Here is a 25,961-nt window from a genome sequence, read left to right as displayed (position 1 = left end):
AAAGGAAGGCTCAATATCATAAAATAAGGAGAATAAAGTAAATGCATGTGTAGATTAAAGCTTCTGGAATCTTGGGCTCATATACAAGCAAGTCCCATTTTTAATAACAGCTTTTGAATTTTTACGTAACTTGACTCAAATTACTCACTTTGATGGACATTTTTGCAATTGGTATAAACTTATTAGCACTAAGTATATATACTTTTTAACTAATTGTAGCAAGAGTTGATATCACACTTCAGAATTCTGACAGCTACAAGGAACAAGTATGAGCGAGGAGCATATGACCGGTACATGGTCAAGTTCTAGTTGAATGTGCTGTGGTCCCACTGATTCAAAGGTCATTCAGTGTGCACAATCACCACAATGTAAGTTCTAACAACCACTCCCGCAAGTGATGAAATGTTGCCAACATTTTACATAACACGTAAAGTTTTCCTTCTTGATAATTATCTGTGAACACTGCCAAAACACCATCTCCTTAAAAGTCACCTAAAAATGTAAACATTTATTTTGAATACAAATTCCTCTTACAAGAGGAAAACAGACAAAACACATTCATCATACAATGATCATATTGAGCTCAAAGGGTACCTCTAGTGGACCTATGTGTGGTGCTTACACATACAATACCCTTTGTACATGTGAGACCGATAAGCAGTTGCCCATCTGCTTTTATAATAGATCTGAACTTGATCAAATGAATGATTTTCTTTAGGTCTAACTTATTCAATTTTAATTTTGGTTTACATAGATTTCATGAGCTGCTTAAACTCTGCTTTATCCAAATTTCCTAATAGAGTATTAAAAATAATGATCATCTGTTTACTGATTGTTAGGAGATGATAATACTAATAGTTAATATTTATTGAATGCTTAGTGTGTGGAAGGCACTGTTTTAAGTGCTTTGTATACAGTAAATCATTTAATCTTCACAATAACCCTCATCAGGTGAATAATATTACTATCACCGTTTTACAGATAGGAAAACTGAGGTACAGAAAAGTTAAGTAACTTTCCCAACGTCACACAAGTAAGTGGAGACGCTTAGTGATTCATACCCAGGTAGCTGTCTCCAGAGCCCAGACCCTCAATTACTATATTTCTTTTCACAATATTTAAAAGATACACAAAATTACTATGGATGAAAAAACTCACCATTAAAAAAATTATCAATAAGAGTTAAACAACAGTTAAGCAATATTAATATCAATACAACTTATCATAGGTTGACACTTCACAGCTATTTCAAAGTTTCATGGCCATGATTAAGAGTTTTGAAGTTGGACAGACCTGGCTCTGAATCTTGACTGTGCCCTTTACAAGCTGTGTGACTTTGGACAAGTTTCGTAACTTCACCAAGCCTCAGTTTCCTCATCTGTAAAATGAGAATAATAAACATCTCACAAAACTGTTGTTAGTAACATAATTATTGCTACATTACATTGATATGTAAATCCAAACAAAACAACAGATACACAAAATAGAGAGGTTCACAATTTCCCCCAGAAATCAGGGCTTTATTATAAATAATGAAGATGACCACTCCGAGTCACCACAGCAACTATAAGACTCCCATACAAACAGAACCATAATACCCTCTAATTCATAATAAATAATTCCCCTGGATAAAAGTCAAATGCCTAGAGGTAAATTACTGAATCTCTGAAATATAAAATACCATATATACATAGAGAAAGAGACAAATAAATAAGACGTTGTTTGTTGATAACAATTCCCACGAATCCCATTCCACGCATACACTTTCTAAGACTAGTAGTATTCAAGGGGCCCAAAACAGGAAGAGCGGTGTCAAGAAGGAGTGATTCCTGGCACTGGTAGGAAGAAATTTTTTTAAGAGGAAAACAAAAAGAAATAAACATGTCATCAAAGTAGGGTACAACTATCGTTACCACCAAAGAGTGATTGTGTCCCTTTACACCTGGCATTTTACACTAGTCAAAACAAGTGAAACTGTCACTACTGCTGTCTTTAGAACCTCAATAAAATAATTTTACAATGAATAATGAGATTTCTATCAATACCTGCATTTACCAATAATACTTCCATCTGTGATAAGGTTAGGTGTTTCTTTGACGGGGGTGATTTTAGCAATACAATAATACAATGATCATTTTAAAAAAGGAAAAATAGGAATTATATTATACAAAAATCCTATAGGAAAATTTTGTTAAACAGCTCATCAATACTATCATCAGGGCTTCCCTGGTGGTGCAGTGGTTAAGAATCCGCCTGCCAATGCAGGGGACACGGGTTCAATCTCTGGTCCAGGAAGATCCCAGATGCCACAGAGCAACTAAGCCTGTGCGCCACAACTACTGAGCCTGTGCTCTAGAGACTGCGAGCCACAACTACTGAAGCCTGCACGCCTAGAGCCCGTGCTCCACCACAAGAGAAGCCACCACAGTGAGAAGCCCGCGTGCAGCAACGAAGACAAATGCGGCCAAAAATAAATATATTTTGAAAAAAAAAATACTATCATCGGGCTTCTAAAAAAAAAAAAAAAAAATTACTATCATCAAGGTGAGTTTTTATGAAGGTTACTAGTCTAAAATATGAATTATATTATTAAAATAACATATTACATTAAAATAATTATTAAAATGACTGTGTGTTCATTGTAGCTCAAAGATTTAATAAGGAAAGAACTTCCATCCTCCCAAATATCCCCTTTTAACAAATAATTGCAAAATGGCCTTCAATTTTTTTTTTTTTTTTTGCGGTACGCGGGCCTCTCACTGTTGTGGTCCCCCCTGTTGCGGAGCATAAGGTCCGGACACGCAGGCTCAGCGGCCATGGCTCACGGGCCCAGCCACTCCACGGCATGTGGGATCTTCCCGGACCGGGGCACGAACCCGCGTCCCCTGCATCAGCAGGCGGACTCTCAACCACTGCACCACCAGGGAAGCCCCAAATTTTCTTAATAAATTTGTAAAATTATCTGTCTGGAACAAAGGTCATCTAATTTTTACAAAGCACCTTTTTAAAGAAAACTTATTAGTTATATAGGAAGTGTTCAGGAAATCCTTAAACTAGCTATTTTATAAAAGTTTAATGAAATGAACATAGGACATGAGGTACTCAAGGTTACTACGCCAGGACGGAAATACAAACAAAAAGATCTGGTCCTTTGACTCTGTACCTTAACAATTTGGAGTTTTTCTACCTGATCAGCATTTCCTTCACTACTCTACTTTCTCTAAATGATGAGAATAATTTTTCTGTCCTTTTCATGAGTTCTACAAATCACTGATAAGGTCAAGTCAGTTCAATCACAACTCAAATATTTTAATTTAGGAATTTTTAGGTAAATTTTTACCTAAATTTTTTATGTAACATAGAGAAAATTTGCAAATATCACTAACTATTTACATTTTACCCCATTTGCTTTGTCAGTCTCTTTCTTCCTCACACATTTTTTTCTGAACCACGTGAGAGTGAGTTGCAGACACTGTAGCATTTCGGCCCTCAATATTTTCATGTAGTTTCCTAGGAACACAAACTTTCACTTAGATAACTACAGTATAGCTAACCAAATCAGTATTGTGTCAATGTTAAAATTTCTGCTATATAATTACAGCACATATTCAAATGTCATTAACTGCCTTAAAAATGTCCTATAAAGCCATTAAATGTCCATTTAAAAATGTCCTCTGGTCTCCCCAGTCCAGAATTCAATTCAGGATCATGTACTGCATTTAGTGGTAATGTCTCTTTAGAATCCTAACATCTGGAACAGTTCCTTAGTCTGTCTATGTCTTTTAAGACTGATATTTTTAAAGAACACAGACCATTTATTTTGTAGAATGTTCCTCAATTTAGGTTTGTCTGATGGTCTCTCATGTTTAAATTCAGGCTATGCATTTCTGTAGGAATGTCACAAAGTCATGGTAGGTGCTTCTCACCACATTATATCAGAAGCTGCAAGAGGCTAGTGGGTTCTATTACCAGTGATGCTAACTTTGATCACTTGGTTAAGGAGTATCTGCCAAGTTTCTCCACTGTGAAGTTATTGTTTTTCTCTTTGTAATAAGTAAATATTTTGTTAGGAACTGTCTTGAGACTACGTAAATATATTCATCAAACTTTTACCCCATAGTTTTAGTACCTGCAGAAGATTCTTGTGCGAAAGTACTATTTTAATTGTTCCAAAATGGTCATTTTCTAATTCCAACAGTTCTACGCCTATTAGCCATTTTAATGAATAACTTTCATTTCTCCCCAACTTAGTAATTTATTCATTCACTTACTTATATTTGTATGGTTCTTATTTTTTCAGTGGGTTATAATCTACAACTAACATTATTCATTTGGCCAGTGGATGCTTCTCCAAACTGATTCCTGTTCCTTTTGACTCTCCCCACCATTCTTTGACTATCTCCTTACTTTCTGCAACAATAATATGTTCCAGCCTCCTCTTGTACTTTCCCCGATCCAGTTCCTCCTGGGATCATCCATTTCTCCAAGGAGCTGTGGTTTCCTTTAAGTGGAGAATGGTTTTGAAACCAGCATATGGGAGTTAGGTGTGTTCACTGTAACTGCTTCTAGGCCTCTTAGCAAACAAAGCTGGAATATACACAAATACACACATCTATGCATATGCATACACATATCTATGTATACATACAAATATACACGTATGTCTCTAAGAGAAAGATACGTAAGTGTATACATGCATACATGTATGTTTCTCTGTCTTTATATAAATAAATGTTAAAAACCATGAGTTCATAACCTCTGATTCAAATCCAGCGTCACAGGGTTCATTGGAGTCTTTTCTTCCTTATATCTAAAACTCCCTTCTCCAACAAAGAAAAACCTGGCTCCCATTTTCCTCAATACACTCATTCATTTGTTGAGTCCTAAAATAGATAGAAAATAGTTTCAAAATTACCAATTCACACCATTACAAAAAACAGCCTACAAATTAGGGTTTGTTATTTGTTTACAGCTCCTTTTATCTTGAATTTCAAAGTATAGGATGCTCAAAAGTTATTTGGCTTACTTTCTCCCTTCAGTGTGTTTATGTTATGAATTTGAAACACAGGTTTATTTGTTTCTGTTTATATTTTAGTGTTTTATCCCAACTTTATTGATTTCCTTTTATGTTTTTAATATAAAAACATGTTATTTATGTTATTAATTTGAAACAGGTTTATTAATTTGTGTTTATATTATTAATTTGTTTATATTATGTTATTTAAATTATGTTATTAACTTGAAACACAGGTTTATTTGTTTCTGTTTATATTTTAGGGTTTTATCCCAACTTGATTTTCTTTTTTTTGCTTTTTTTTTTTTGCGGTACGCGGGCCTCTCACTGTTGTGGCCTCTCCCGTTGTGGAGCACAGGCTCCGGACGCACAGGCTCAGCGGCCATGGCTCACGGGCCCAGCCGCTCCGCGGCAAGTGGGATCTTCCCAGACCGGGGCACGAACCCGTGTCCCCTGCATCGGCAGGCAGACTCTCAACCACTGCGCCACCAGGGAAGCCCCCAACTTGATTTTCTTTGCTGATTTTTTGTTTTGTTTAGTATCTAAAACATTAGCATGACAATGTTCTCTGATATTCTGCACCGATATCACATGCAATTGCTACCAGGGGTTCTCTCTCAACCAGTGATTGTAATACAACTTCATAGTTTAGAAAGTATATTTCCCACAAGAAATGAGCCTTTCTGTAGCCAATCACATGTATCTACCACCATCCCACTGAGGCCCAGCTGTTTTCTGGGAATTACTGTTTCTAGATATAGAAAGAAGGATAAAATGAAATGGGCAAACCCTACTCCAGCAACAGATATTACTTATAAAATAGTTTTCATGCTACTTAGAGAGATGCCACAGGGTAGAAGAGGGCAGGACCCAGTGGGTAGAACTCCAGGTCCCTGCCCTGACTTGAATTCAAGATGCTATTGATTTCACTGACATAATATATTGAGCTTTAGTCTGAGATTTTGCTCATCCAATTCATTCAGCAAACATTCACTGAGTGTCTATGTTGTTCCAGGCACTGTTGTAGGTGCTTCAGTGCAAAAAGCCTTCATGGGACTTACAATTCTAGTTGTGGGAGAGATAAACTATAAACCTAAGTAAACTGTATATAGAAAAGTTATAGAAAAAATTCAACAAGATAGTTTGCAATATTATATAGCATGTCCAGTTTAGGTCTCACTGAAAAAAGAAAGCTTCCTTTTATATGAATAATTTTTTAAGTTTGAAAGTCATTAGGAGAGAAGAAGAGCAATCCAATTTTTCAGTTGGTGCTAACCTTATGTCTACAGGCCCAGGGACAGACTATGAGAAAAAAGTCATAAGACATTTTCCTTCCTTCTTTCACTGAATCTTAGCCAAAATCTAGAAATATTTAGGTTGGTTTTTCTCAATCCAGATCCTCTACTTTGTAAGTAATTACATATCTCTCCTAGATTCTGGCAAAGGGCTTTCCATCAATCTCAAACTCAAAATATTAAATTTCTTTTTTTCTTCAAACGATTTTAGTGGGAAATTGATAGAGGCAGTATCAGGGCTGTTAACCACTCTTTTAGACCTTTAATCCTAACCAGATCACACTATCACTCCCCTACGTTTACAATCAACAAAAGACTAAGCTAGCTAATCTTTCTCAGTTGTGCTAGACCATACCACTCAAATCCTAAACAACTGAGTTTGTTTGAACCTAAGTGCAGAACTTTATAATAACCACAGGTAACAGTTAATCAGTCCCTACCACGTCCCAGGTATTATTTTAAATGACTTATGTATATTACTTCTTTTATACTTCAAAACAACCCTACGTGATAAGTATCATTAGTACATCCCTTTTATAGATGAAGAAACTGAGAAATGAAGAGGTTAAACAACCTGCTCAAGGTTACAAAGCTTCTAAGTGATAGAGCTGGAATTAAAAAACAGGCAGGCAGTTACTGCACATATAAACTGATTCTCAAAAAATCTTTACATAATGTGTTCTAGATTCTATCTTGCTAGATTTAACCAATTCAGTCTATGGAGGGAAAAAATATCTGACTTCAATGCTGTCATCCCATATATGTGCTATCTTTCAAAGCTTCAACTGAATACTTGATCACCATGCCATGAAAGGGTCCAATGAAACTATTAATAAAAATGTGACCAGGAATAGTAGCAAATCAAATCCAACAATGTATAATAAGAATTATACACCACAACCAAGTGGGATTATTCTCAGGTATGCAAGGCTGATTCAACATTTGTAAATCATTTAATGCAATCCATCACATTAACAGGTTGAAAAGAAAAGTCACATGATCATATCAAGAGATACAGAAAAGGCATTTGACAAAATCCAACACTCATTCATGATAAAAATTCTCAGCAAGCTAGGAGTAGAGAGGAATTTCCTCAACTTAATAAAGAACACCTACAAAGACCTACAGCTGACATTTTACTTAATCATGAGAAACTAGAAGGCTTCCTGAAAAGATCAAGAACAAGGCAAAGGGACTTCCCTGGTGGTCCAGCAGTTAAGACTCTGGGCTCTCAATTCAGGGGGCCCAGGTTCGATCCCTGGGCAGGCAACTAGATCCTGCATGCCACCACTAAAAGATTCCACATGCTGCAACTAAAAATCCGCATGCCGCAACTAAAGATTCAGCATGCCGCAACTGAAGATCCCATGTGCCCGCATGCTGCAACTGAAGACCCAGGGCAGCTAAATAAATAAATATTTTTTTTAAAAAAGGAACAAGGCAAAGATGTCTCCTCTTACCACTCCTTTGTAACATCATATAACTCCTAGTTAACATCATTAACTAGGAAATGCTAGTTAATGGAATAAGACAAGAGAAGGAGATAAAAGGTATACAGAATAGGAAGGACAAAGTAGAACTGTCTTTGTTCGCAGATGATATGATCAACTACATAGAAAATCTAAAAGAGTCGGCAAAAAAACTCCTGGAACTAATAAGCAATTAACTATAGCAAGGTTGCAGGATACAAGGTCAATAAACAAAAGTCAATCACTTTCTTATAGTATACCAGCAATGAACAAGTGAAATTTGAAATTAAAAATTATACATTTACATTAGCACCTAAAAAATTAAATACTTAGGTACAATTTATGGCAAATCTAACAAAATACGTACAAGATCTTGAAAACTACAAAATTCTGATAAACAAAGTCAAAGATAAACTAAATAAATGGAGAGATAATCCATGTTCATGGATAGGAAGACTCAATATTGTTGAGGTATCAATTCTTCCCTACTTGATCTATAGATTCAATACAGTTCCAATCAAAATCCCAGCAAGTTGTTTTGTAGACATCAACAAACTCATTCTAAAATTTAAAGCCCCAAATGGACCCACATAAACACTGTTAACTCATCTTTGACAAAAGAGCAAAGGCACTATAATGGAGAAAAGATAGTCTTTTTAATAAATGATACTGGAACAACTGGACAGCTACATGCAAAAAAATTAATTTAGACACAGATTTTACACCCTTCACAAAAATTAATTAAAAATGCATCGGAAACCTAGATGCAAACTGCTAAACTATAAAACTCGTAGAAGATAACACAGAAAAAAAAAATCTAGATAACCTTGGGTATGATAATCACTTTTAAAATAAACCAAAGGCATGATCTGTGAAAGAAATAACTGATGAGCTAGACTTCATAAAATTAAAAACTTCTGCTCTGCATAAGACACTGTCAAGAGAAGAGAATACAATCCACAGAATGGGAAAAAATATTTCCAAAAGACACATCTGACAAGGGACTGTTACCCAAAATATACAAAGAGGGACTTCCCTGGTGGTCCAGTGGGTAAGACTCCACGCTCCCAATGCAGGGGGCCTGGGTTCGATCCCTGGTTGGGGAACTAGATCCCACATGCATGCCGCAACTAAGAGCTTGCATGCCGCAACTAAGAAGACTGCATGCCGCAACTAAGAGCCCACATGCCCCAACTAAAGATCCTGCATGCTGCAACAAAGGTCCAGCATGCTGCAACTAAGACCCTTCGCAGCCAAAATAAATAAATAAGTATTTTAAAGTATATATACAAAGAACTCTTATAACTAACAATTCAATTTTAAAAATGTGCAAAAGACTTGAACAGATATCTCAACAAAGAAGATATACAGGACTTCCCTGGTGGCACAGTGGTTAAGAATCCACCTGCCAATGCAGGGGACACGGGTTTGAGCCCTGGTCTGGGAAAATCCCACGTCGCGGAGCAACTAAGCCCGTGCACAACTACTGAGCCTGCACTCTAGAGCCCGCGAGCCACAACTACTGAGCCCACACACCACAACTACTGAAGCCCTCGCGCCTATAGCCCATGCTCGGCAACAAGAGAAGCCACCGCAGTAAGAAGCCCATGCACCACAACAAAGAGTAGCCCCCGCTCACTGCAACCAGAGAAAGGCCGCGCGCAGCAACGAAGACCCAACACAGCCAATAAATAAATAAATAAATAAATTTCTAAACAAAAAGGAAGATATACAGATGGCAAATAAGCTCATGAAAAGATGTTCAAAATCATATGCCATTGGGGAACTGCAAATTAAAACGACAATGAAACAGCACTACACACCTATTGGAATGACTAAAATCCAGAACACTGACAACACCAAATTCTGGCAAGGATGTGGAACAACAGTTACTTTCATTCATTGTTACTGGGAATGCAAAATGGTACGGCCACTTTGGAAGAGTATGGCAGCTTCTTACAAAACTAAACATACTGTTACCTTACAATCCAGCAATCCCCTCCTCCCAGGTACTTACCCAAAGGAGCTGAAAACTCCACACAAAAACCTGCACATGGTTGTTTATAAAAGCTTACTTCATAACTGCCAAAACTTGGAAACAACCAAGATGTCCTTTAACAGATGAATGGATAAATAGTAAACTGTGATACATCTAAAGAATGGAATAATATTCAGCACTGAAAAGAAATGAGTTATCAAGCATGAAAAGACATGGGGAAACCTTAAGTGCATATTACTAAGTGAAAGAAGCCAATCTAAACATACGGTATGATTCCAACTCTACGACATTCTGGAAAAGGCAAAAATATGGGGACACTAAAAAGATTGTCAGTGGTTGCCAGGGACTAGAGGGTTTTGAGGGATAAAGAGGCAGAACACAGAAAATGTCACAACAATGAAACTATTCTATATGATACTCTAATGTTGGATATGTTATATATGTGCCAAAACCCATAGAATGTACAAAACCAAGAGCGAACCCTAATGTAAAATACAGACTTGAGGTAGGAATGATATGTAATGTAGGTTCATTGATTGTAACAAAGGCACCACTCCAGTGCCAAATGTTACTAGTCAGGGAGGTTGTTTATATGTGGAGGCAGAGGGAATATATGAACTCCCTGTACCTTCTGCTCAATTTTGCTGTGAATCTAAAACTGCTCTTAAAAATAAAGTCTGTTAAAAAAAAGAAAAAAGAAAAAAGGACCAGACCCAATTAGGATACTTACAACAGGCCAAAAAGACTTCTCTCCAGGATCAAGTAGGCATGGAACCATATATGTTTGCCCTTTGTGTACAGCATTTTACCCAGTTATCAACTCACCAACCTGAACTATCAAGAAACCCACATTTTGGGTAGAGGTAGAGAAACAGGTGAAAGGGATGAAGAAACACAAACCTTCAGTTAGAAAATATACAAGCTGCAGGGATATAACATACAGCATAAGGAATATGGTCAGTAATATTATAGGACTTCCCAGGTGGCACAGTGGTTAAGAATCTGCCTACCAATGCAGAGGACATGGGTTCAATCCCTGGTCTAGGAAGATCCCACATGCCGCAGAGCAACTAAGCCCGTGTGCCACAACTACTGAGCCTGCACTCTAGAGCCCACAAGCCACAACCACCGAGCACATATGCCACAACTACTGAAGCCCGCATGCCTAGAGCCCATGCTCCGCAACAAGAGAACCCACCACAATGAGAAGCCCTCGTACCGCAACGAAGAGTAGCCCCTGCTCGCCTCAACTAGAGAAAGCCTGCATGTAGCAACGAAGACCCAACACAGCCAAAAGTAAATTAATCAATTAAATAAAAATTTAAAATATATTTACAGTAACTTTGTATAGGGACTAGACTTATCGTGGTGATCATTTCATAACGTATGCAAATATCAAATCACTATGTAGTACACCTGAAGCTAATGTAATACTGTTTGTCAACTATATTTCAATTAAAAAAGAAACCCACATTTCTATATCTTAATCCAAAAACATGTCTCAAGAGTAACAGTTCCTCTTCCTATATTAGACAAAATAATTCTAGAATTATTTTTTAATGCAGTTTGTAAAAAAACATTGTAATTTGAACCAGAAAACATACCATATGAATTGGGGACCATTTATAGGACAGATACTCTTCTAGACTGTGGAAATAAGGCAGAGAATTAACCAAAGTCCCTGTCCTCCTGGTGGTGTACTCTATTTGGGGAGAATGTGAAAATAATAGAGAAACAAATATATGTTACGTTATGAAGAAAAATCAAGCATGGTGAGAGGAAAGAAAGTGTTGGGGTTGGAGGGTAGATAGAAAGGACTCTCTTTTAAATAAAGTGATAAAGGAAGGCTTTGCTCATTAGGTTATACTTGAGCAGACAATTCTGAAGGTATTGAGTAGCAAGAGGGTAAGCCCAAGTAGAGAGATGGGAAAGAACATTCCAGGTCAAAGGAACAAGTGCACCAGTCCTGAGGCAGAACTATGTTCCCTGTGCTAGAGAAGAGCAAGGAGATGATGTGGCTGCAGCTCCTACAGTGAAGGGAAGGTAGAAACTGAAGTCAGAAAGGAAGCCAAGTGCTTCAAAGGGTTTCACAGGATATTTGGCCTATTTATCAGAAATACAATAAATCTTGGTCTTCTATTCTTAATAAGACAAGCCACTGGAAGGTTCTGAGCAGAGGAATAATGAGATTCATATTTTTAAAGGATCATTTTGGTTACTGTAGGTAAACATCATAAAGCTGGAACTAGTCAGGAGGCTATTAAAGCTGGAACTAGTTAGGAGGTTATTAAACTAACTAAACTAGTTAGAAGGTTCTGAGCAAGAGGAATGAGATTCATATTTTTAAAGGATCATTTTGTTTACTGTAGGTAAACAGATCATAAAGCTGGAACTAGTTAGGCTATTAAACGAATCCAGGTGAGAGGTGATAGTTGCTTGGACCAGAGTGATAGCAGTGGAGGTAAGACAGGTCAGAGAGATAGGTGGTCCACTTTTTATCTGTGCCCTCAGCTCAAGAAGACACCACACCTGGAGCAGCAATTGCATGAGAAATCACCAAATGAATAAATTTACAATAATCCACAGTCATTTTCCAGGACATGTATCTTAAGATATATCTTAAGAATGGAAAAAAAAAAAAAAGAATGAAGCTGACAGGATTTTGTTGATGAACTGAATATACAGAGTGAGAGAAAGTGAAGAATGAAAAATGACCTTAAGGTTGCTGGGCTGAGCAACCGCAAGAATGGAGTTGCCGTTTACAGTGATGCAGAAGACAGAAGGTGGAGTAGGCTTAAGGGGGTAAATGAGAAGTTTGGTTGTTAAGCCTGACAAAATGTAGAAGTTTACAAATGAGATAGTTATATATTGTAACTATTGGTATATGTCATGTCCTATAGAGCTTAGATACCTTGAGAGCAGAGTTCATGGTTTATAGTTGTACAATAGTAAAAAGGCCTACCATTTATTGAGCACATTTAACAATCAGAGCTCATTTAATCCTTCTATTATTGCTTCTATTATTAGTATATAACACATGGGGAAATTCTGGTTCAGAGATATTAAATAATTCTATTCATCCTTCAGAGCGCTGGTCAAATATCACTTCCGCAAAGTAGCTATCCTTGACCACCCCCATCATCTGAACTAAATCTCTATAATAAGCTCATAATACCCTGTACGTCTCCTCTACTGTTTATCACAATATAAATAAATAAGTGTGTTCTTGGTATCTCTCCTCCCTACAAGAATATAAGCTGCATAAAGGCAGGATACCCATATGTTAAGTTCACTACAACGATTGATATATGTTTTAAATCGTTTATAATATTGCTTTATTATTTTTTAAAATAAATTTATTTATTCATTTATTCATTTTTGGCCGCGTTGGGTCTTCATTGCTGCACACGGGCTTTCTCTAGTTGCGGCAAGTGGGGGCAATCCTTCATTGCAGTGCGCAGGCTTCTCATTGTGGTGGTTTCTCTTGTTGCGAAGCATGGGCTCTAGAGCACAGGCTTAGTAGTTGCGGTGCACAGGCTTAGTTGCTCTACGACATGTGGGATCTTCCCAGCCCAGGGCTCGAACCCATGTCTTCTGCACTGGCAGGTGGATTCTTAACCACTGTGCTACCAGGGAAGCCCTGCTTTATTATTATAAATTATTAATATTATTTAATAAATGACTTAATAAGTAGAGACATCCATTACAAATTATTATAGAGTAGAACAGACCAATTCTCTTGGCAAGATAAACTATAAAAAAATAAAATAAAATAAAGAAGGCAGCCAGGATGTAAGAAGTCAAAATACCAGGGGCTTCCCTGGTGGCACAGTGGTTAAGAATCCACCTGCCAGGGCAGGGGACACAGGTTTGAGCCCTGGCCCAGGAAGATCTCACATGCCGCGGAGCAACTAAGCCCATGCACCACAACTCCTGAGCCTGCGCTCTAAAGCTCGGGTGCCACAACTACGGAGCCCGGGTGCCACAACTACTGAAGTCCATGCACCTAGAGCCCATGCTCCGCAACAAGAGAAGCCACTGCAATGAGAAGCCCGTGCACCGCAACGAAGAGTAGCCCCTGCTCGCCACAACCAGAGAAAGCCTGTGCACAGCAACAAAGACCCAACGCAGCCAAAAAATAAAAAATAAAAAAACCAAAATACCAGCGAGAAAGGAAATGCATAGTTAAGCCTAACATTCTCCACTACTTTTTCCTCTTGAGGCAACTAGCTGCAGACTAGAGCTTTTAGTAGTCTTACAGGCCTGCAGAGACACAAATCAGAGTTCAGGGCTTATCAAGACAAGCAGGATTTGAGGGGCTAAGATTTCAGAGAGAAGGCAACCATAGAAAAGTGAGTCTGGACATCCTGTACTGTTTTTGCCCTCAGGCTATTTACTGAATTCTAACCTGTGTGGCGCCAAGAGGCCAAAAACCAAGCAAAGTGCCTATTTTAAAGCAAAATGGTAAGTAGAATTTTTGGTAGTCTCACAATGCCAGGAAAAGAAAAATTACTGTTCAGGGCCTGCCAAGATGGAGAGGCCCTAGCAAACACCACAGGATTCTATTTGATACCTCTGAAGGACAGCGCTCTTGGACTAAGGGGAAACTGGATTTAAACCAGCCCTTAAGAGGCTTAAAACAAAGCCTCAAGTCATCAGGCCTGTATTGAATCAGGGTCATCTGCTCCTGCTTCTAACTACCACCAGAAGAAAATTAGATCCTCCCTAGAGAACAATATCACCATCAAGAGCCTCTATAATTTCTCACACATAATGTTTGACATTCATTTTTTAAATTACCAGGAATCCTAGGAGACAAGACCAGATGACTGAAAGCCAAGAGAAAAAGCAGACAATAGAAAAAGACCAAAAGGGGATCCAGATATTATAATTATTAGACACACACTTTAAAATAACTGTGATTAATATGTTCAGGAAAACAGATGACAAGATGAGAATTTCACCAAAGAAGTAGAATCTACAAAAACAAATGAAAAATAATTAAAATTCTAGAACTAAGAAACACATAATAAAAAATTAATAATAAAACAGATTCTTGTAACAGCAGATTGGACACTAAATGAAATAGAAAATAGGTCAACAGAAAATATCCAGATGAAGAACAGGGAAAAAAAAAAAAGATGGAAAATACAGAAAGAAGGAAGGAAGGGAGGGAGGAAGGAAGGAAAAGAGAAGGGAAGAGAAGGGAAGGGAGGGAAGAATGGAGGAAAGGAGGGAAGGAGGGAGGGAGGGAGGGAGGGAGGAAGGAAGGAAGGAAGGAAGGAAGGAAGGAAGGAAGGAAGGAAGGAAGGAAATACCGAACAGCACATGAGAGATATATGGGATGCAGAGAAAGATCTAGCACACATCTAAAACCCCAGAAGAAAGTGAGGGCAGGAGTGGGGCAGAAGCAATATCAGAAGAAATATTCCAAACCTGACAAAAGACATCAAGCTACAGATTCAAGAGTATCTATGGAACTCAAGCACCTTAAATACAAAGAAAACTGCCTAAAAGGCCTTACTGAAAACATGAAAACCAAAGACATTACCTCTATAACAAAAACAATGGAGTCAGAAGGCAATGGGATGATATACTTAAAATGCTGAAAGAAAATAACTACCAACCTGGAATTCTATACCCAATGAAAATATCCTTTAAAAGTGAAAACAAAATAAAAAGTGCTTTCAGACAAAAAGAGAATATTCACTACCAGTAGACTCACACTAAAAGAAAAAAATTATCTAGTGAAGTCAGTCAAAGACAAATATTATATGTTATCACTTATATGTGGAATCTAAAAAATAATACAAATCAATCTATATACAAAACAGAAACAGACTCACAGACATAGAAAACAAACATATGGTTACCACAGGGGAAAGAGGGGGATAAATAAGGAGTATGGAATTAACAGATACAAATTACTATACGTAAAACAGATAAGTAACAAGCACAAGGAACTATATTCAGTATCTTGTAATAACCTACAATGGAAAAGAATCTGAAAAAATATATATACATATAACTGAATCACTATGTTGTATACCTGAAACTAACACAATATTGTAAATCAACTATACTTCATTTAAAAATTTAAAAAGAAATTATCTGTGAAGAAAGAAATACTCTCAGATGAAAGCATAACACAGGAAAGACTCAAGAACACCAGAAAGAGAAAACATGAGTAAAATTAAATAACTATGAATTATTTAAAACAATAATAAAATAAAAATAAATAAAAACAAAGCAAAAAACCCTAAACAAAACCCAACACAAACAAATAAACAAACCCAAAATGGGAACGATAAATGGAATGAAAGAGCTGTAAGGTACCTGTAGTGTCCAGAAAATAATAGCAGTAGACTGTGTACAAAAATGGCCACAATAATTCCTCCCATTCCTTATGCACAACCCTTTACAATGTGACTTTGCTACTCTTCCTATCAAGAGGTGGAATTCATTTTCTCTACCTCTTGAATTTGGGCTTGGACATATGACTTGCTTTGGCCATATGACTTGCTTTGGCCAATGGGACATTAGAAAATGTGATACAGCAGAGACTTTAAAAGTGCTTGCACATTTCAATCTCTCTGCTACTCTTAGAACTTTGAGTCATCAGGTGAATGAATGTGCCTGCTGGAAAGAATACATGGAGAACAAACTCCTCACACCCTTACCCTGGCCAAAAGCTTGCCAACCAACACACATATAAGTGAGGCTATTCTATACCATTTGGCCCTAGCCAAACCACCACCAGACTACGGAGACCAATATACCCCAAACTGACAATCCAAAGAAGCATGAGCTATTAAATGATTTATTTTAAGCTACTAAGCCTTTTAAGTAAAAACTAACTGATACAGCACTAACATGTGTAAGTAGTCAGTGGTTCTCAAACAAGGTTGATTTTGCTCCCAGGGAACATGTGGCAATGTCTGGAGGCATTTTTGATTGTCACAACTGGGTGAGTGCTACTGGCATCTAGTAAGTAAAGACCGGGGATGCTGATAAACATCGTATAAGGTCTCCACAACAAAAATTATCCTCCCCAAAATGTCAACAGTGCCCAGGTTGGGAAACAAAAATTAAAGAATGACAGAATGAGGCAGACTTTAGAACAATCGTATCCAACAGAACTTTCTACAATGATGAAAATGTTTTATATCTGTACTACCCAATACGGTAGCCACTAGCCACGTTTGGCTAGTAAGCACTTGAAATGTGGCTTTGATGGAAGAATTACTTTTAAATTTTGTTCAGTTTTAATTAATTTAAACTTAAATAGCCACATATGGCTAGTGGCTTCTGTACTGAATAGCACAGCTCTAATTACTGAGATACTGAGAGTAGTGAAAATTTGGTTGGATAACAGTGGAAACGGGTTTGATAAAGTTAAGACCCATAGTCACTTGCTACAAATAAATATTCCAAACATTCTTCTCTGTTTCAATATCTATCAATTCTGAAATGTACTACACTGATAAAACTATAACTGAAAGTTTTTAATAAATTTACCATATCCTCCTGCAAAAAACCCCAATTATTCAGGAAATGCTGACTGACAACCTTAACCAGAGGGCTTTTCTAGATTATTAGCACGAAAGCCCTAGGAATTTCCTAGGGCTTTTTTTTTTCCCCCCAAAGTTTAAAGTGATCCAAGAAGAACTGCTGCACTTTAGAGGCCTTCAAATTGTACCAAATGAATAGCTTTTCTAAAAAATTAATTTTTATTGGCGTATAGTTGCTTTACAATGTTGTGTTAGTTTCTACTGTACAGCAAAGTGAATCAGTTATACGTATACATATATCCCCTCTTTTTTTAGATTTCCTTCCCATTCAGGTCACCACAGAGCACTGAGTAGAGTTTCCTGTGCTGTACAGTGAATAGCCTTTAATCAAATCATTTCAGGTAATTAAATATTCATTTACTCCCCTGCAGCAGTTCACTCTCCTTTCTTATCCTCTTCTCTACTCCACCCTATCCACCACAAGAGAAGGAAGAAGTTAATCCAATGCTGGTATATTTCCAAAGATTTTTTTTTTTAAACTTGTCAGCATTAAGTAGGTCAGTTCTCTGCTATTGGGTGTTTTGGCAATAGGTTTTCTTACTAGAATACAGTGGCTACTCAGCCTGGTAAGCACATAACACAAAGAAAAAACAGACTCTGAATAACTCTCCTAAGGGAAGAACAGGCTGTCTAATCTCTAGAAGAAAGTCCCTGAGTCTTAACTGAATACTACCAGGAAATTCTGACAGCAAAACAAAACAAAACAAAAGTAAAAAAAGTTCCAATTCCAAATTTGTTCTACATAGTGAAGTCTAAAGATTTTAAACGCCCTCAGTGCATAGCAACCCACAGAGATTTTGTTGAGAGTCATATGTTATCAGCCCAATTATAATCACTGCGATTATAAATCAAAGGAAAGGTAATAAAGGATACTCAATCTATCAGATGTTTTGTTAAGCAGTCTAATAAAAAAAAAACTTTATCACTAAAATGAAAATTATGGAAAACCTCTCCCTTGTAAGATATAACTTCCTTGTGAGGACTTTTTTTTAAGTGAGAAATGACTTAAAACTTTTAATGACTGTATTACAGCAGAAAGCAAATTTCGTAGAAGTTTATTAGAATAAATGATTTATACATAATTAAGCTATCATTATTTCTTTTAAAAATCATTATTGTCTATTGTGGCTCTGAGAACTCATTTTTAATCATTTGTCAATCAAATATTAAAGAAGAAAACTGACAGGTACACATTCAACTAGTTAATTTATTTCATATCAGACCAAAAGTTCCTGCAGGGGCAAGATTAATATTCCCTATTAAGAACAGTGGTTCAGGGGCTTCCCTGGTGGCACAGTGGTTGAGAGTCCGCCTGCCTATTGTAAAAAAAAAAAAAAAAAAAAAAAAAAAAAAAGAACAGTGGTTCAGGGAGTTCCCCAGTGGCCTAGTGGTTAGGATTCCAGGCTTTCACTGCCGTGGCCTGGGTTCAATCCCTGGTCAAGGAACTGAGATCCCACAAACCACACGGCCAAAAAAAAAAAGAACAGTGGTTCAAATGAAAGAAAGGTCAAAACAACTATATTTACTGAATTTGTTTTCCAGAAAGTTTCAAGAATTTTGACAAATTCTAGAAGAAAAGAATGGAAATACTGCAAACCATATCTTTTTTTTTTTTTCTTCGGTACACGGGCCTCTCACTGTTGTGGCCTCTCCCGTTGAGGAGCACAGGCTGAGTGGCCATGGCTCAAGGGCCCAGGCGCTCCGCGGCATGTGGGATCCTCCTGGACCGGGGCACGAACCCGTGTTCCCTGCATCGGCAGGCAGACTCTCAACCACTGCGCCACCAGGGAAGCCCCCATATCACTTTTTAAAAAAACTATTTATTTGGCTCCACATCTTAGATGCAGCATGCAGGATCTAGTTCCCTGACCAGGGATCGAACCTGGGCTCCCTACAATGGGAGTACGGAGTCTTAACCACTGGACCACCAGAAAGTCCCCAGATCACTTATTAATGTGACTACAGAACACACTTAATAAATTACATGAAAAAATAATGCACTGTGTTCAATATTCATATTGCTATAAAATATGCTGACATTCATTTTACCATATTTCACTCACTGTTAGAAGCAAAATATTTAGAAATATAGGACATTCCAGATATAATATAAATTCCAGAAAAAAGCCGGAAATTCACTCACATTCATTTTTACTTAAGAACTAAAATAAATGCACTGCTAGACTTTTTCTTTTCTTAAAGAAAAGGAGTTTCAGCCAAGAAGCTACCCATTCTCTTTTCCATTGTCAGATGTTAAAAGTAGATAAAATCAAATTTAAATAAGTAAAATTTAAAAATCTGAATGTCAAAATACACAACGGCTCTACAGAAAAAAATTCCCAATACTTATAAATTCTGGCTCCTAATTTAACAAAAGTCTTTAAAATAAAGTACTTCCAGCTTATTGTCTATGTGGGCCAAGAAGAGTCACAAGTTCTTACTGGGATCTTTTCCCCTGTTTTACCAGCTTGGCACCATTAGTAGCAACTTTCACAGCAAGTCTTCGTACATTTTGAAGTTGTGTTTCAGAATGAAATACCATGCCAGAGGTAAGGAAAGAAGAATGATCTAACCATTCACAACAGGGATTAAAGGTGGCTATTACAGGTATAGCCACATATGATGTGTTCTGCAGCAGGAAAGGCATAGTTTTTTTCTGTGTCTTTTTAAACTGTTCTCTTTTTAAAAGTATAAATAACATTAAAGTACTTTATTGTTGAAGATAATGCAGGTGAACTGAGTTCTAGGATGTATAAATGGATACAAACAGCTAAAAAAGAAGTAAGATCTTTAATACAGCTACTTTTCTCTATATAGAAAAAGAACCTAAAATGAAGTTGATGTAGACTTCAGGTGGGAATGGAAACTAGTACAGCCTTTTTAGAATACAATTTGGCAATATGTATCCAAAGACTTTTAAATGAAAATATATCTAGGAATTTATCATATAGAAATCATCAGATCAATCAGATAATTTACAGTACATCTGTATACTTCTACAGTGCTTCTTAAACTTCAGCATGCATCAGAATCACCTAAAGAGCTTGTAAGACCATAGACTGCTGGGGCCCCAACAGAAGAGTTTCTGATTCTGTTAAGTCTGGGTAGAGGCCAAGAATTTGCATTTCTAACAAATTCCCAGTTAACACTGATACTGCTGGTCTAAGGACCACACTGAGAACCACTGAGCTACAGAATGGACTTCCATGAAGCCACTGAAAATGAAGTAGATCTATATTGATATAATGTATATATGCAGTAGTGTGCTGATAAACGGGCTCTGGATTCTGGACAGAACTCAGCAGGGAAGGGGAAGCCCCGATTTGTAGCATTTGCCAATTTCTTTACTGTAACTACTCCCACCATAGCTAATATCAAGTTACCAATGATATGGATTTGCATAATTCTTTAATTACTGGCTCTGGTGAGTCAATGACTTAGAAAAATATCAAAAAAGATATAAGGTAAGGGACTTCCCTGATGGCACAGTGGTTAAGACTCCATGCTCCCAATGCCGGGGGCCCAGGCTCAATCCCTGCTCAGGGAACTAGACCCCACATGCATGTCGCAACTAAGAGTTTGCATGCCCCAACTAAGGAGCCCAAGTGCTGCAACTAAGGAGGTTGTGAGCTGCAACTTAGGAACCCGCCTGCACCAACTAAGACCCAGCGGAACCAAATAAAGAAAGAAATATTTTAAAATAAATGCACAGACACTATATGTCAAAAAAAATGATATAAGGTAAAATGGTAACAGTTATCTTTGAGTAGAATGATTCCAGGAATTTTATTTTCTTTATGGCTTTCTATATTGATTGTTTTGCAATGAACATTCTTACTTTTATAATAAAAAGCTGTTAACATTTTGAAAAATAAAATGAAATTATCAATTTAGATTCTTTTTTTTTTTTTTTTTTTTTTGCGATACGTGGGCCTCTCACTGTTGTGGCCTCTCCTGTTGTGGAGCACAGGCTCCGGATGCGCAGGCTCAGTGGCCATGGCTCATGGGCCCAGCCGCTCCACGGCATGTGGGATCTTCCCGGACCGGGGCACAAACCCGTGTCCCCTGCATCGGCAGGCGGACTCTCAACCACTGTGCCGCCAGGGAAGCCCTAGAGCTTTTTATAGCTGAAATTTAGCAGCGCCCTATCAGAGGAGACAGTGATATTTATTAAATGCAGGTCTAAGTCTACTCTTGAGCTATCCTTCTCTGCTAACCTGGGCTTGCCAAAGTGGGAAAAAAAAGAGAGAAAGATAAGGCCCAATGGGGAAATCTTTGAACTCTAGCCCTGGAACATCAAGGGCTAGATGTCATCCTTATAAAATGAAGCGTTAACAGCTGCCCTAGAATCCAAGCAGAAAACAGACTGAGCCTGCAACTTGCTATAAACCCAGTTTCATAAAGGGAGCAAAAGCATGATGCCTCTAGCCCTGCCTCGTCAAAATGCAGGCTTGATTAATAGTTCACCAAGGTATGGATAATGAGAGGAAAAAACGTAAAAAGCATAAATGTGCCATAGTAGATTAAAGCTAGAAAACGGAATGATATGCACCTATTACATGGTGATGTAAAAAGATTTCCAACAACAGGGGAAAATGGTCATAAATTATTGTGAAGTGAAAAGTGTAAGTTATGAAATTGTGTATATGATCTTATGAATAATCAAAAATACATATTTGTGTATGTGTATATGAATTTGTACATGCATGAATATTTAAAGACCAGAAAGATACAGCCATATTAATAGCAATTACCTCTGGACTGGAGTATTAGAGATGACCTTTTTGTATCTGCCTATTTGTATTTTCAAAAATATCTACAACTAACAAGTATTGTTTGGGTAACTTTTTTAGTCAATATGCAGGGGAGACACAAATGATATCAAAGTAAATAAAGAGATACCCAACCTCACTCTCAATCACAGAAATGTAAATTAAAACAAAATACTACTTTATTCCCATCAGATTGACAAGACTAAACAGATGGATAAGACCAAATGCTGGCGAGGATTTAAGGAAATGGGAACCCTAATACACTGCTGGTGGGAGCATAAACTGGGAAACCATTCTGGAAAACAATCTAGCAGTATTTAGTGAAATTAAGTATGTGTATAGACCACAAGTCAGGAATTCCTTTCTTCAGTATGTACTACAGAGAAACCTTTGCACAAGTCGATAGGGGATATGTATAAGGAAGTTCATAGCACTACTATTGTATCAGTAATTTTTAAGCCACACCTAGAAATCCATTATCAGAGAAATACATAAGTAAAATGTAGAAATGCATATAAAATGCAATATTATACAACAGTCAGTAGGTATAAACTAGATTTATACATGTTTAAGTCTTAAAACAGTGTTGAGCAAAAAGGAATGAAATTCCCAGCACAAAATCATTGTACCAAGGTCCCAAAATTCAAGCCAGTTTTATCTTGCGTAACCAAAATCTCACCTTCACAACTAAATTTAAAATTCATTTTGTTTCCTGTTTCCCTTAGTACCCAGTAAGATGGTATTATGTAATTATAAAGCACCTATGTGTTGAACATCATACTGAAATAAAATGAATGCATTTCTAAAGTAAAATGAATGCAATCATATAATTGTGACAGATGCTGTTTACTGGCTACCCAAAAAGCCACTCCCAAATCCTTCCTCCCTCCTTGCCTCTCTATAGAGGCCAAAAGGCTAACTACAGTTAGAGGTGTCCATATAACCCAATTTAGGCCCATGAGACATTAGAAGCACTTCTGAGCAAGTCACTTCTAGGAAAGCTTTTGCTTGGCCTGGATCTTTTGCCTTCATCCTTAATTGTGCGTGGAAGGCTAGAGCTACAGTAGTTACCTTAGGACCATGAAGGCCAAGCAAATCACAAAGATATGGGCCCCAACACTGTTGAGTCACTGAAGCAACATGAGCAACTGCCTACTTCCAGACTTCGGTAAGAAAAACAAACTTCTCTTTGTTTAAGCCTTGTAGTCAGATTTTTAATGACTTACGGTTTATACAGTCCTTATATATCACCGTATCAGAAACTCTACAGCTTTAACTGTAAGTAATAAATTAGCCTGACAAAGTTCTAACCTCCTGATAAGGACTATTCTAATGAGTATCTGCTCACAGACCTGTAGGAAGTCTGAGCTGAGGGAAGAATGAGAGAGAACAAGAATATAGAATCAGGAAGCTCTCTAGGCTGAATTGCACAAATTGTAAGAGCCCAGACTCTCAAAATAACCACCAAGAGCATATCATCAGGAGAGCCATCTCCCTGAACAATAACTTAAGCCTTCAAGAGTCAAAATTAAAGCCCTGGAACATTAAGCCTACTGTCCAAAAAAAACTCATACTGTTAATATTCTTAGGTATGATAATGGTATTCTTTCAACATTCTTATACATTTGAAGGTTTCATAATAAAAAGTTGGTGTTAATGTTAATTTCCTGGTTTGGATATTGTGCTATAGCTATGTAAGATGTAACCACTGGAGGAAACTGCATAAAGAGACAGAACCTCTCTGTCCTCTTTTTACAACTGCCTATGAATTTAAAATTATATCAAAATAAAATGTTAAAACAAAATGCTGGGAAGACTTCCAGTTTTGTAATAAACACACACCTCTCTTTATCTCCCACTGAACTAAACTATAAAACCTGGACAGAATGCATGAAGAACTATTTGAATACTGTGAAATGTAAATATTACAGGTAGATCTGGGAAGAGCACCAGAATTTAAAGTATCACCTAACTTGCTGTGAGTTTACCATTTTTCCCCTCTAGTATCCCCCAGCCTGCACTCAACACAACCCAAAACCCAGAAGTGAGCACTACCTGTGCAGGCAGCGCGATACAGGAGAAACCCTCTAGCTCTGGCTCAAAGCCAGAAAAGGGAACTCCTAAAGTGCAAAGAGAGTGGAGAAATCCACTTGGGTATTTTTTCTTTCTCCTTTCTCTCTCATGTCCCAGTCCCCAGGTCTTCTGTGGTAGGTGCAACAGCAACAAAAGCAAGATCAACTGGGAATGGAAAGCCTTCAGGAGTGAAAATTGTGAGGGGAACATTCCTCTCCATTCAATGGAGCCCTGCCTCCTAGTGGGCAGACCAAACTCCATTGTTTTTTTCCTTCTTTCTCTGTTCTCAAGAAAGTGACTCCATAAAGTTGTTTATGAACTCCTGAGCTCACACTCAACCTGTGTAGATATGAATCTGATGCTAATTAACATAATAAAATTTTTGAAAACTGAGAAAATGAGTAGACCTCCACCCAGATCCCAGACTGACCAACGAGTGGAACACATATGGGACAGATCTGACACTGACAAAGCTCTGAAAACTGAATTGACATTGGAACCACAACCCACAGAATGCTAAAACAAAAATATCAACATTTTCCACAGACTTTAAAGAAAATCTAGAATCTCATTACATAATACTCAGAAGGTCCAGGATACAAACCAAAATTATTCAACATAAGAAGAACCACAAAAGTCTCTGCTCACATGGGAAAACACACCACCAATGAAGAGATGAACTTAGATATGGGAATTATCTCACAAGGACTTTAAAGCAGTTATTGTAAAAATGCTCAAATGAACATCAAACACTCTTGAAATAAATGTTAAATTAGAAATCATTAGCAAAAAAATACAAGCCATAAAGAAGAACAAATTTTAGAACTGAAAAATTAAGTAACCAAAAGCTGTGAATAAGATTTCAATGTCCTTTGAATTAAAATATACTTTTTCTTTCCCTCCCATTTTAATGTTTTCAAAAAAATCAAACTACAGAAATACGTTCAGTCTAAAAAAAAAGAAAAAAGGCAAGAAAAAAACTCGGAAACCATTCATCTCACATAATGAACCAGGAGGCACCTACCACTCTTCTTCCTCATCTTTAAGCAACCCTTCAATGTAGACTGACCTCTTTTCAGACTCCAACTTACCTAAAATCCTACTCAATCACAGGACAGCACTCAAATGCCATATCCATGAAGCAAGTAAGAAAGAACATTTCTCACCTATAAACTCAAGAAGTACTACAAGTTGCACACTGAAATTTGGCATCTATGTTAAGAAATATAATTTCTTTTTTATGGTTATTTACAAGTTCCATCTCTTCTAAAAGATTTAAAATGCTTTCAGACCATGAAGTTTGCTCCCATCTCTTACCCACCTCAACATCTTCACTGAATTAATATAAATTTGTTGAATTTAACTTCAATTATTAAAAAATCTTTGAAACAAAATGTATTGAATTAAAGAACTTTGAGCTACATCAAAATTTTCAGTTTCTGTTTTAGTTTTGTTTATGAATCAAAACCTACATAATCTACAGAATGACAAATCATTATTTTTCACAAAAAAATGAAACAAGGATTTACTGTATAGCACAGAAACTATATTCAATATCTTATAATAATCTATAATGGAAAAGAATCTGGAAAAATATATATATATAACTGAATCACTTTGCCATAAACCTGACACTAACACAATATTGTAAATCAACTATACTTAATTTTTTTTAAGAAATGAAGAAACATGTAATATGGAAAAAGAGACATATTCTTACTCCTTTTCTTACAAAAGTTTCTTTTAAAAGAGAAAAGAAATAATATTA

General features: G+C 37.0%; 1 protein-coding gene across 5 annotated transcripts in view; it reads right to left on the bottom strand.

The window, feature by feature from the left end:
- NUMB (NUMB endocytic adaptor protein) overlaps positions 1–25,961 on the bottom strand; it is a 177,670-nt gene that overhangs the window by 94,543 nt on the left and 57,166 nt on the right. For 4 of the 5 annotated variants that reach the window (XM_024737744.1, XM_024737746.1, XM_024737748.1 and 1 more), the window contains exon 3: positions 1,294–1,378. The exons of the other annotated variant lie outside the window; for it this stretch is intronic. The gene's annotated coding sequence lies outside the window, so the exon portion shown is untranslated. The remainder of the gene's footprint in view (positions 1–1,293; positions 1,379–25,961) is intronic. 5 annotated transcript variants of the gene reach the window in all.

The sequence above is a fragment of the Neophocaena asiaeorientalis genome, unplaced genomic scaffold (assembly GCF_003031525.2).
Source record: "Neophocaena asiaeorientalis asiaeorientalis breed wild unplaced genomic scaffold, Neophocaena_asiaeorientalis_V1.1 scaffold49, whole genome shotgun sequence".
Lineage (NCBI taxonomy): Eukaryota > Metazoa > Chordata > Mammalia > Artiodactyla > Phocoenidae > Neophocaena > Neophocaena asiaeorientalis.
This window is presented reverse-complemented; position numbering and strand designations above follow the sequence as displayed.